Source organism: Tyto alba, unplaced genomic scaffold (assembly GCF_018691265.1).
Source record: "Tyto alba isolate M040663 unplaced genomic scaffold, T.alba_DEE_v4.0 Super-Scaffold_7, whole genome shotgun sequence".
In the NCBI taxonomy this organism is placed as follows: Eukaryota; Metazoa; Chordata; class Aves; order Strigiformes; family Tytonidae; genus Tyto; species Tyto alba.
This window is the reverse complement of record NW_024881328.1, coordinates 827,030-838,054: the sequence shown is the minus strand read 5'-3', so window position 1 is coordinate 838,054 and position 11,025 is coordinate 827,030.

Sequence of the window (11,025 nt, the reverse complement as noted above, 5' to 3'; positions counted from 1 at the left end):
TGCTCGCTGCTACTAGAAAGTGTAAATATGTGTCATCCAGACTCATCTCTGGTTCATAGCATGTAATTATTACTTCTGCTTTTTTTGTTTGAAGGAAGATACAGAATTATGAAATATGCAATTAAAGTAATTAAGGTTATTCTTCAGTTTAAAAAAAAAAAATAATCTGTAGAACGCATTTGCTCATCTTCAGCAATGAAGAAAACAGTAGGTCCTGTGCTTGTCAAGAACAAGAATCAGTGTTTACAGAAAGAAGCTTGCAGCACACATACTTGCAAAAAATGTTTGCTGCTGCAAATAAAGCAGCACTTAATACATTGTCCATTCTGGTTTTAAACAAACATTTCTGATAAAATCATGGTTAGCTACTTATCTTAATAGCATCCCCAAATGTACTTCTTGTCTCCCGACATAAAAGGGAAAGGCTTTTGTTCTAAAGTTTTCCATTTTCATTGCAAGCGTTCAAGGGGTACAGCAGGAAGAATGTTCCACACCTTCTCCCTTCCAGTATAACGGAGCAGAGTCCAGGGCTTTATTGTATACCCTTCCTTCCTTCCCCTATAGCTACCCTTCCCCTATAGTTATGCTTCCCCTGTAGCTACTCTTCCCCTATAGCCACCCTTCCTGTACAGCCACCCTTCCCCTGTAGCTACGCTTGCCCTATAGGTACCCTTCCCCTATAGGTACCCTTCCCCTATAGGTACCCTTCCTCTACAGCCACCCTTCCCCTAGAGCCCCCCTTCTTCCCCTATAGCCACCCTTCCCCTACAGCCACCCTTCCCCTGTAGCTACCCTTCCCCTGTAGCTACCCTTCCCCTATAGCTACCCTTCCTCTACAGCCACCCTTCCCCTATAGCCACCCTTCCCCTATAGGTACCCTTTCCCTATAGCCACCCTTCCCGTACAGCCACCCTTCCCCTATAGGTACCCTTTCCCTATAGCCACCCTTCTTCCCCTATAGCCACCCTTCCCCTATAGGTACCCTTCCCCTATAGCCACCCTTCCCCTATAGCCACCCTTCCCGTACAGCCACCCTTCCCCTACAGCCACCCTTCCCCTGTAGCTACCCTTCCTCTACAGCCACCCTTCCCCTATAGCCACCCTTCCACTATAGGTACCCTTCCCCTATAGGTACCCTTTCCCTATAGCCACCCTTCCCGTACAGCCACCCTTCCCCTATAGGTACCCTTTCCCTATAGCCACCCTTCCCGTACAGCCACCCTTCCCCTATAGGTACCCTTTCCCTATAGCCACCCTTCTTCCCCTATAGCCACCCTTCCCCTATAGCCGCCCTTCCCCTATAGCCACCCTTCCCCTACAGCCACCCTTCCCCTATAGGTACCCTTTCCCTATAGCCACCCTTCCCCTATAGCCACCCTTCCCCTGTAGCTACCCTTCCCCTATAGCTACCCTTCCTCTACAGCCACCCTTCCCCTATAGCCACCCTTCCCCTATAGGTACCCTTTCCCTATAGCCACCCTTCCCGTACAGCCACCCTTCCCCTATAGGTACCCTTTCCCTATAGCCACCCTTCTTCCCCTATAGCCACTCTTCCCCTATAGCCACCCTTCCCCTATAGCTACCCTTCCCCTATAGCTACCCTTCCTCTACAGCCACCCTTCCCCTATAGGTACCCTTTCCCTATAGCCACCCTTCCCCTACAGCCACCCTTCCCCTATAGCCGCCCTTCCCCTAGAGCCACCCTTCCCCTAGAGCCACCCTTCCCCTATAGCCACCCTTCCCCTATAGGTACCCTTTCCCTATAGCCACCCTTCTTCCCCTATAGCCACCCTTCCCCTATAGCCACCCTTCTTCCCCTATAGCCGCCCTTCCCCTATAGCCACCCTTCCCCTATAGCCACCCTTCCCCTATAGGTACCGTTTCCCTATAGCCACCCTTCTTCCCCTATAGCCACCCTTCCCCTATAGCCGCCCTTCCCCTATAGCCACCCTTCCCCTATAGGTACCCTTTCCCTATAGCCACCCTTCCCGTACAGCCACCCTTCCCCTATAGGTACCCTTTCCCTATAGCCACCCTTTCCCTATAGCCACCCTTCCCCTACAGCCACCCTTCCCCTATAGCCACCCTTCCCCTATATCCGCCCTTCCCCTATAGGTACCCTTCCCCTATAGCCACTCTTCCCCTATAGCCACCCTTCCCCTATAGGTACCCTTCCCCTATAGCTACCCTTCCTCTACAGCCACCCTTCCCCTATAGCTGCCCTTCCCCTATAGGTACCCTTCCCCTATAGCCGCCCTTCCCCTATAGCCGCCCTTCCCCTATAGCCGCCCTTCCCCTGCACCCCATTGCCCTTGGAGAACCTGCAGTGTGGACGCCCTCCCACGCAGGCGCTAAGGGCCACACTCCCCTGTCCCCGACGCCGAGGACGCGGCGCGGTGCCGCCGGTAGCACCGCACGCCCGGCGTGCGCGGGGCCGACAGCAGAGCGGCAGCTCTGGCGGCACGTCTCGGTGCCACCGCGCCGGCGGGTGCCGTGGACGGGGCCCTCGGTGCCGCTGGCTCCGCCCGGAGAGGATCTGTGGGGACCCTGCGCCCGCTGAGCCCCGGACCCTCGGGGACGGGGACGTGCCTGCAGCCCCCGCAGCCCCCGCGGCCTCTCCGGGCACCGCTAACACGATCCTCCCCGTCCGAGCAGCGCGGCCCCGGAAGGTGGAAAGGGACCGCTAATTACCAACTCCTAATTACTTCTACCCTCTCCTCTTGCTTCCGTCCCGCTGCCAGCAGCCTGGGTTGCTCGCGCTGGTAATTCCCCTGAAGCGCGGCACTCAGTGGAAGAGCCACGCTCCATGTTCTCACCAGCGAAGCTGAAATCAGACTCCATTTGTCCTAATTAGTTTGTCCTTAGTGTACCATGCTTTTTATTAAGTAAAATTTGTGAATGTTAATGTTTTTTAGTTTGATTTTCAGAAAGGCAAAGTGCCTGACCTTGCACTGAAGTCAGTAGAAGCTCAGGTTATAAATAGCTAAAAACACTTGTCTTGCATGTACCATCTACAACAAATTACATAAATTTGTATTGGGCATAATTCTCTCAGAGATTTGGCATTGTTAACCCTTGCACTTCCATCACACAAATCTCGAGCGGCTACTAAATCATCCAAATAGGACAATGCAGAACCAGTTTTAATTTAAAATTTCAAGAAAACGTCGGTCCGTAATTTTCTGTTCATAACAGTTTTTTAGGTACGTCTACATTATTCCTTGAATAATAAAGATACCAAGGGTTTTTTCAAGCATTATTTTGTTCTACATGCTGGCTTCTGTGTTGGGGTGGGATTTTTTTTAGTATCTCCTTTCCATCTCACATCCATTATCGCAATTGCAGTTTTTATTGACAACCCAGAATATATAAACATTTAAATGATTAAACTCTCCCACAATAAATCCGCTGTTTTAGTTATGTATTGTAGCAACCTTAATCCCTTCCTTCTTATTCCTCCCTTCCCCACCAACCCTAATATGTGCACGACTTCATCTTTACTCATTGATACCAAGAGGCATCTTGTAGTTAAACAGGTCTAGCCCAGGAAGTGCTCCCTACAACTAGTATGGTATCAGATAGAAAACTCTAATCAAATCTCTACTCCTTCTAAAAAAATGAGGGCTGGTCTAGAACACGTTTTCACACAAACATACATGTAATGAGCATCCTAGAAACTCGTAAATAAAGTTATTTTTACATATATATATTTTTATATATAAATTATTTGCAACTAGTCAGTATTTTTGGTTGTGGAACTCAGTCACAGAGATAAGAGTATGAAGTGGCTTATTACTACAGAGTTTTGATATGTTTGCCAAGTTCTGCATAACTTCTCCTTTATAAATCTGATGGCAACCTCTATCAATAACTTTAGTTGTCGTTCGGACCAAATCTAGCCAAAAACATCAAACTGAGATGATGCACGAATATCACAAGATTGTTTTCCAACTACATCAGTAAAACAGTACAGCTGTGTAGTTTGTTACTGATGAGGAACTACATGACTAACTGTATCCCATTATTATAAACTCAAGAAGTCAATTTAAAAGGCAGAACCTTCATTCCCCCCGAGTGCCTTGCTCGGGGGTGGAAGAAGGGTGTCTCAGCTCTGCCGAGGGATTTGGGGGTGCAGGGCGGTGCGAGTGATGCTCTAGCATTGTCTAGTGCCAGTTTTTATATGCAGTCTACTTTTATCCTTTTTTTTTTTTTTTTTTTCAATATTCCCTTTGTATTTGGGCTGCAAGGAATCTCTACATTTGTACCCTTGTACTCTTGCCATACAGAAGCAGGAGCCTACACAGAAATTACACGGGATTATTTGCACCCAGCAAAGGAAATCACATTAGGATGTGGTCTGTCACCACCGGAGCAGTAGGGGATGGTGATGATGCAGGGAGGCAACTAAAGAGCAGCTGAGCTGAAGGAAAAACTATAAATGCATGCAAGTGCGGTTGTTGTGACTTCAGAAGTCCTGTCCCTAACCAGGATAATCCTATCCTCCCCGCTATTTCGCGGAGGAGTGAACATAGGACAATTCTTAAGCATCACAAGCTTGCCCAGAATTGAAGATGACAAATTGAAACCCTACCCCCTCCAGGATTCCTATTTTCTATGACAGTTCTCATCTCAACTTTTCTGCCTTTTCCCCAGCAACCTTCTATCCCCAGTTCAATGTAACATTTTTAGGCAGAAGATTTTCACAGACTATTATTGCTCACCTGAACACACTCCATTTCAGAACATCTTTATCTTCATGTCTCGGCGAGACGTGGATGAGCAGATTTGCATCAGGAGCAGCAGACAGAAGTGAACAATAACTAAAACCAAAATAATTTTGAAAAGGAAGTGCTCACGTAAGAAATCCCACTTACAGTAAAATTGGAACTTTTTGGCCTGCAAACAGTATTTTTTAAGAAACCAAACACACGGGTGGCCCAGACGTGCCCTGCCAGCACACCCCAGAGGACAGAAAGGCGTCCCAGGACGCCATCCGTTCGCAGCAGGTTGTGGGAGAGCGTGGGGGACGTGCCTGTTTGAGGGGAAGCCCCTTCCCTGGGCGCCCCCTGCCCCTCGCCCCCAGCCAGTATTTCTCCTTGCTCAGAGCCTGCTGAACGTGAAGCAAGTGCTGGATTTTCTTTGCAAGTGCCTCAGAGCTCAGAGAGCTCGCATGGTGGGGGTTACTGCCAACTACACTCAAGGATGTAAGAACTTGAAAATTTTGCCAAATAAAATTGTTTGCTAGAAATTGTATTTCCTCTTCTACCACGGTACCAACTTTGTTCCAGAGTAACATCTGTAACGTCAATGCCATAGAACGCCGCACAAGAGTAAGTTACTTTTAATACACTGCTGACAAATTACATGAAAAAAACTTATTAAAACAATAGATAGATTTTTGGAGGGGCCAAACCAACCAGTCTTTCTTTTTTAGGTTGGAGTTATGGTAGAATACTGATGATGCATTAAGGCAAGAAAGTTTCAGTCAAATATATACTGCAAATCTAGCGCCACTAAAGTGGACAGCAAAAGCTTCATCAAATTGAAGAGAATTTATCCATCAGAATGCAGCATCCACCAGTTTGAACAAGTAGGTATATAGGTTGCATCTACCCAATCCCCACCAAGAGATCATATGATACTATATGTGTTATTTTATGCAATTTTTTTATATATATAGTTTGAAAACTCTGGGTTTATTCACATCACGCACACTGTGAGTGAAGAAGTGTCGTGACAAAACTGATACACCCGTTAATTAGTGCAGCTCATCTAAGGGATTTCAAACCACTCAGTAACTGCGCCCACCGCGTGGGCAAAGGCTGGATGCACCCAGCCCGTGCTCAGGGGCTTCAGCAGAGATCCTTCGTTTCAGAGGAGAATTACTGAGCTCAGAAAAAGATGCCAGACATCCAACAACTGGAAAACAGCCGGTGCTTTTGGCCCAGGTGAGGTCTCTTGCCAGGGACAGGAGGCCTAAACCTCCGGCAGATGCGACACCGGGGAGAACAGCGGGGCGGAAAGTTCTCCGAGACGCTGGCGCCAGGCGCGAGCCGGCCCCGCTGCTCTGGAGAACATCTGCTCTGCTCTTCTGAACAAACACCTCATCAATAAGAGACAAGTTTAAACACCAACTAATTACCAGTTTGCAGACACAAGCCCTATATATATATGTATGAGAATCCTATATATATATATATATATATATATATATAGAGAGAGAGAGAGAGAGAGAGAGAGAGAGAGAGATCGCATATATTTAGGAATCCTAGTAGGGTAATGGACTGATAGACCAAATAATTCCAATGACTGACGACTTGTTTATGAAAAGCGATGTTACAGACACATGCATGCCAAAGCTGAAGTGTTTTAATTTGGGACCTCAATACGTATCTAAGTAGAAGTGTTAAGGCTTGTCGACACAACTCAATCCATATAGCTTTGAATACAGATATTGGTAGCATATTCAAGTATCCGACAAGTTTTTCCATTTCCCCCCCTCATGTATATTTGTATCTATGAAAGAAAAGTCAGAATACTAATCACATTACTGTATCATGCCTATCAGGTCAAACGCTCTACCCAGCCTTCTCATACCTCACGTGGCAATGCTGTCAATGGTACCTATTTTAAACAAGGCCCCTTTCACATGATTTAATACTAACAATGCCGTGTATCTTCAAAACACACTTGAGACCTTTTGTTTCCATCTAAGCCATTAAAAACTAATTGTCTGGGAACTTCATATGCTATTATATTCTGTATTGTATGATGCCTGTGAAATCTGAGCAATGCATTTCAAATTGTCTGTCAGGTTTTAACCTCCTTCAGTAGGTTTCATGTAAATAAATGGCATCATCAGCATAACTATTATTGATACAGCATTACAAGCTGCTTACATTTTTAAATTGTTTTGAAACTGAGTTTAAAACAAAACAAGAAAAAACACCCAACCCATTTGCATTCTCTCAACCCTTCTCTCCACTTCATTCTATGTTTGCCTCTGGCCCTCAACCTCACCTACTGCTTAGGAAGTGCAGAAGATTACTGCAATACGCAATAAAGCCCATTGCTAAAGCAGCTTCATATATGTTTAAATGCCTTTTCAAAGCTCGTGCTTGTGAACATTGGCCTTTTTTTCATTTTCTTCAAAGATTGCCAACACTGCTTAACTCTACAGCCATGAATTTGGTGAATTGTTTGAGATGCAATCGGAATAGAAAATACAATCACCTGCATTCAAATTGAACTTCTGTAATTGAAAAGTAGAGCTCTCTATGTGCATTTCCATTAGTGTAGACGGGAGGACGAAGAGCGGCGGGTGCCCACCCTCCTCCTCCCAGCACCACCGGTCGGGGTTCGGCCGTGCCGGCTCCCGCCGAAAACACCGGAGCCAGGGCCGAGATCTGAGTTAACGGCCAGGGGTTGGGACAGCCCCTCAGCAACTCCTGAAAGGCACATTTATGGGCAGAGCGGGGGACGAGAGCCAGTTACTCACATCTTCCTGAGTTTCTAGAGCATTCAGCGATTTGCAGGTTTGGGTCCCCAGTTAGCCATGACGACTGATCTTTCACCCTGTGTCTCCAATCTTCATCAGGCCTTTGACACACCAAATGCCAGCGAAAAACAAAAGAACAACAAAACAAAGGATGGAGGAATAAAACCTCACCACACTTTGAGGCCATTGTGAGGCAAATTGCTCCCAAGTTAGATGTTTGCATGGCATGGTTCATAGGAGGACAGAAATAGCGTATCCTGGGGATTTAAGAGTCTTTGGAAATGGGTAACACCATAAAAACAGTTGCCAACTGGAAGTACTTCTAGGGTTGGCTGGAAAACAAGAATTTTGTTTTGTAATTTGTTTTGCTTCACATCAGGACAAGACTAAGACCTACTGAAATTTTGTGCAAGCAAAACAAAAGGAGATCCACAGACATCGTGGCATGGCCAGCAGGTCAGCAGTCACCACTTACCTTGGTGCTCCACACCCCAGTCAGTGTCCTGACGACGGAGCCTGATGCCCAGTCTTCATCCAGAAACGGTGCGAAACCTTCCAAAAATTGCCATCAGAACAATACATTCCTGCAAAAACATTATGTTGTTGACCATGACAATTAGAAAAATTCCCAAACTGTTCCAAGAACCATTTTACATTTCTTTAGTCACATGCCCCCCACCCCCCAAACGCTGCTTTCTGCAGCTCTGAAATCTATTCGACGGTCGCCTATAAATCTCCAGAAAAGCTTGTGTTTGTCTGAGCGTGAGCCTTTTCGGTGGGGAGGGTAATAATGCAACGGCCCAGAACGGCTTAGCATCATTCAGACAGAAGAAGTGTCCGAAGCGTGAGCGTTAGTGTAATTAAAAAGTCAATTCCCTAAGGGGGCTGGCTGTGCCCTCCGCTCCTTACCTCTGCTCGCGGGGTGACTGGCGGTGTCTTCCCCTCTCGCCCCCCCAGCGCTGAGGTCCCCGCCCCCTCCTCCTCCTCCTCCTCCTCCTCCTCCTCCTCCCGGCGATGCCACCGGCGCCGAGGCAGCCGTCGCTGCGGGGGGCGCGGGGGCCCCAGCAGGACAAACCTGCCCGCCCAGGCCCTCGGTCCTGGCTCCCCTCTCGTCCCTTCCAGCGCGAAGCGTGGGCTCAGCCCCGGCGCCGCGCGGGCCTGACCTTCGCCCACCGCCCGCGGCTCGGAGCCGGGACGGTTCCCAGAGCTGCTCCCGAAGCGGTGGCCTCCCTGGTGTGGACAAAACCGCGCCGTTTGAGTCCTCCCCTCGGCTCGTGCCGCTGACCCTGGGCTGCGGATCAGGTTGGGGCGTGCTGGGCTTATTCAGCGTATTTTCGATGGGGAGTTACGTCCTGGTGACCCATTCTGGAACCACCTCCTGGGGCAGCGAGACGAGGGGAGCTTCACCAGGAACAGCAAAGGGAAAACTGAACCATCCACTGGTAACTGATGGAAATGGCCAAAGGAACAAAGGGTAGGAGCAAAGGAAAGGGCCAGAGCCCTCTCAAGGCTTCCATTTTAATTCAAGATCCTTATGAAACAGAGCAGAAGACACTAAGAATATTGAATTGCAATTTTTTAAAAAGGTGCTTGCAGAGAAAATACAATTTAAGATTCCCTCGCTTCAGTGAGCTATTACAAACAGTAAACCACCTTTTTTTTTGTTGTTTTTACTGTTATGTGTTCTTTCTCCTAATGAAGATGGGTGGTTCTACATTTTAGATTCACACAGAATCTCATTACAAGAGAACTGACACAGTAGGTTTGTCAGAGTTTTCAGCTTGTTTCCAATGTAAGTTGAGATGCAATCGTCTGAACTCCAGCCACAGTACCGACGGATCGCCAGCCAGTTCAGGCATTGCATTGTCTGAAGCACATGCTCAGCGCTTGGCCTCCCGTCAGAAAACACTACTGCTTCTGTTCCACGTTTCTTGAACAACTCAAGTGTATGACAAATATTAAGCTATTTTTGACTCCACGCACAAAAGATTGCAAGATCCACATATAGTAAACAATCAAAAATAAATGAGTAGACAAAAGGCATTATTTTTTCCCCTCCTTAGTTTGCAGCTACTTTGTATGCTGAGTTATGGCAAGCTTCTCTTCGCCAGCAGTTCTGCTGTTCTTATAAACTGCCCTTTAGACCTTTCCATTTCCTCCTTTTTAGCACTTATGTTAAAGATATGTTCTCTTCATTGAATGTAGACAATGCAATGGGATAGCTATTTTTGTAAGTTTTTAGAATAAAATTCCTGGCTAGCATCCAACGGTTCACTATCCACCCCCCACCCCCCCACATTTCCCCCGTTGGCAGTTACAGTGTTTTAAGGCTCCACGTTTTCCAGGAGAACATTCCAAGAACGAAAAGAGGTTGATGCCATGAATGTGAAATGTCCGTATTTGGGGTAGGGGGTTTTTGGGTGGTGAAAAACAGAGAAGGCTGCTGCGGAGAGCGATGGGGGCGGCGGTTGGTGTGATACAAAGTCCTGCAATCGAGTTCACAACAGGCATCAAGCTCCAGCCAAGGGTGTCATGATTCTTCTAAGACCCAAAGAACAAGCTGACTGCAGGTTTTAATGTCTTTAACAAAAAAAAAAAAAAAATCCCTGGGCTAGCCAAGTCCAATCTCCAGCTGACGCGCTGCTTTCCTCGAGCCTGAAAGGGAGAGGGGGGAGGCCGAGGGGCCCGGCCCCAGGCGCTGCCCGCACGCTGGGCTGCCCCACGGAGAACTCCGGCGGCAGGCGAGGGGGGGAGACGCAGCGGGGGACCGAGAGGCACGGCGGCAGCACCCCCCGAGGCTGGCACAGCTCTGCCGAGGGGCACAGGGCACCCACACGCGTGTCCGGGGGCGCCCACACGCGTGTCCGGGGGCGCCCACACGCGTGTCCGGGGGCGCCCACACGCGTGTCCGGGGGCACCCACACGCGTGTCCGGGGGCACCCACACGCCTGTCACAGTGAGGCGGGGGACACGGCCCCGCGCTGAGCCTGCGGCACTCCCCAGCCCTGCCCCGACCCTGCTCTCGCTGCAGTTAAGCGGTTAGAAAAACACGGAAACCAGGTAAAATCCTCCAATATCTCCCAGGGTTGGATCTTGATTTCTCACTTCCACACCCACAAGAGATGGAAATTGCAGCCTCACGCCACTGAGGCACTCCAATATCTTTAAATGGGTAGAAAGAAGCACCCACGAAGTGCAGCATTAACGTCGGACCTGACCTGAGAGCACTGCGGTACTGTAGCCAGCACATGCTTTGCCTCTTTCTCCCTTTCCTAAAGTACTGCCTCACCACAGTTAATCAGGTCAGAGCGTGCTGGCTCCTTTTATATGCTGTGAAAGCCACAAAAGAAAAAAATTAAGAAAATTTAAAGCTCTCCAGAAAGAAGAAAAATACAGGTGTTGAAGTTGAACACAGCATCAGCTTTTCATTTTTTGAAAGGAACTGATTTTAGCATAGTAACAAACACATGGGAGTTGCTAAAACTGCTGCCAGTATCTGAACGTTGTAGATTTTAGGAGTTCTGGGC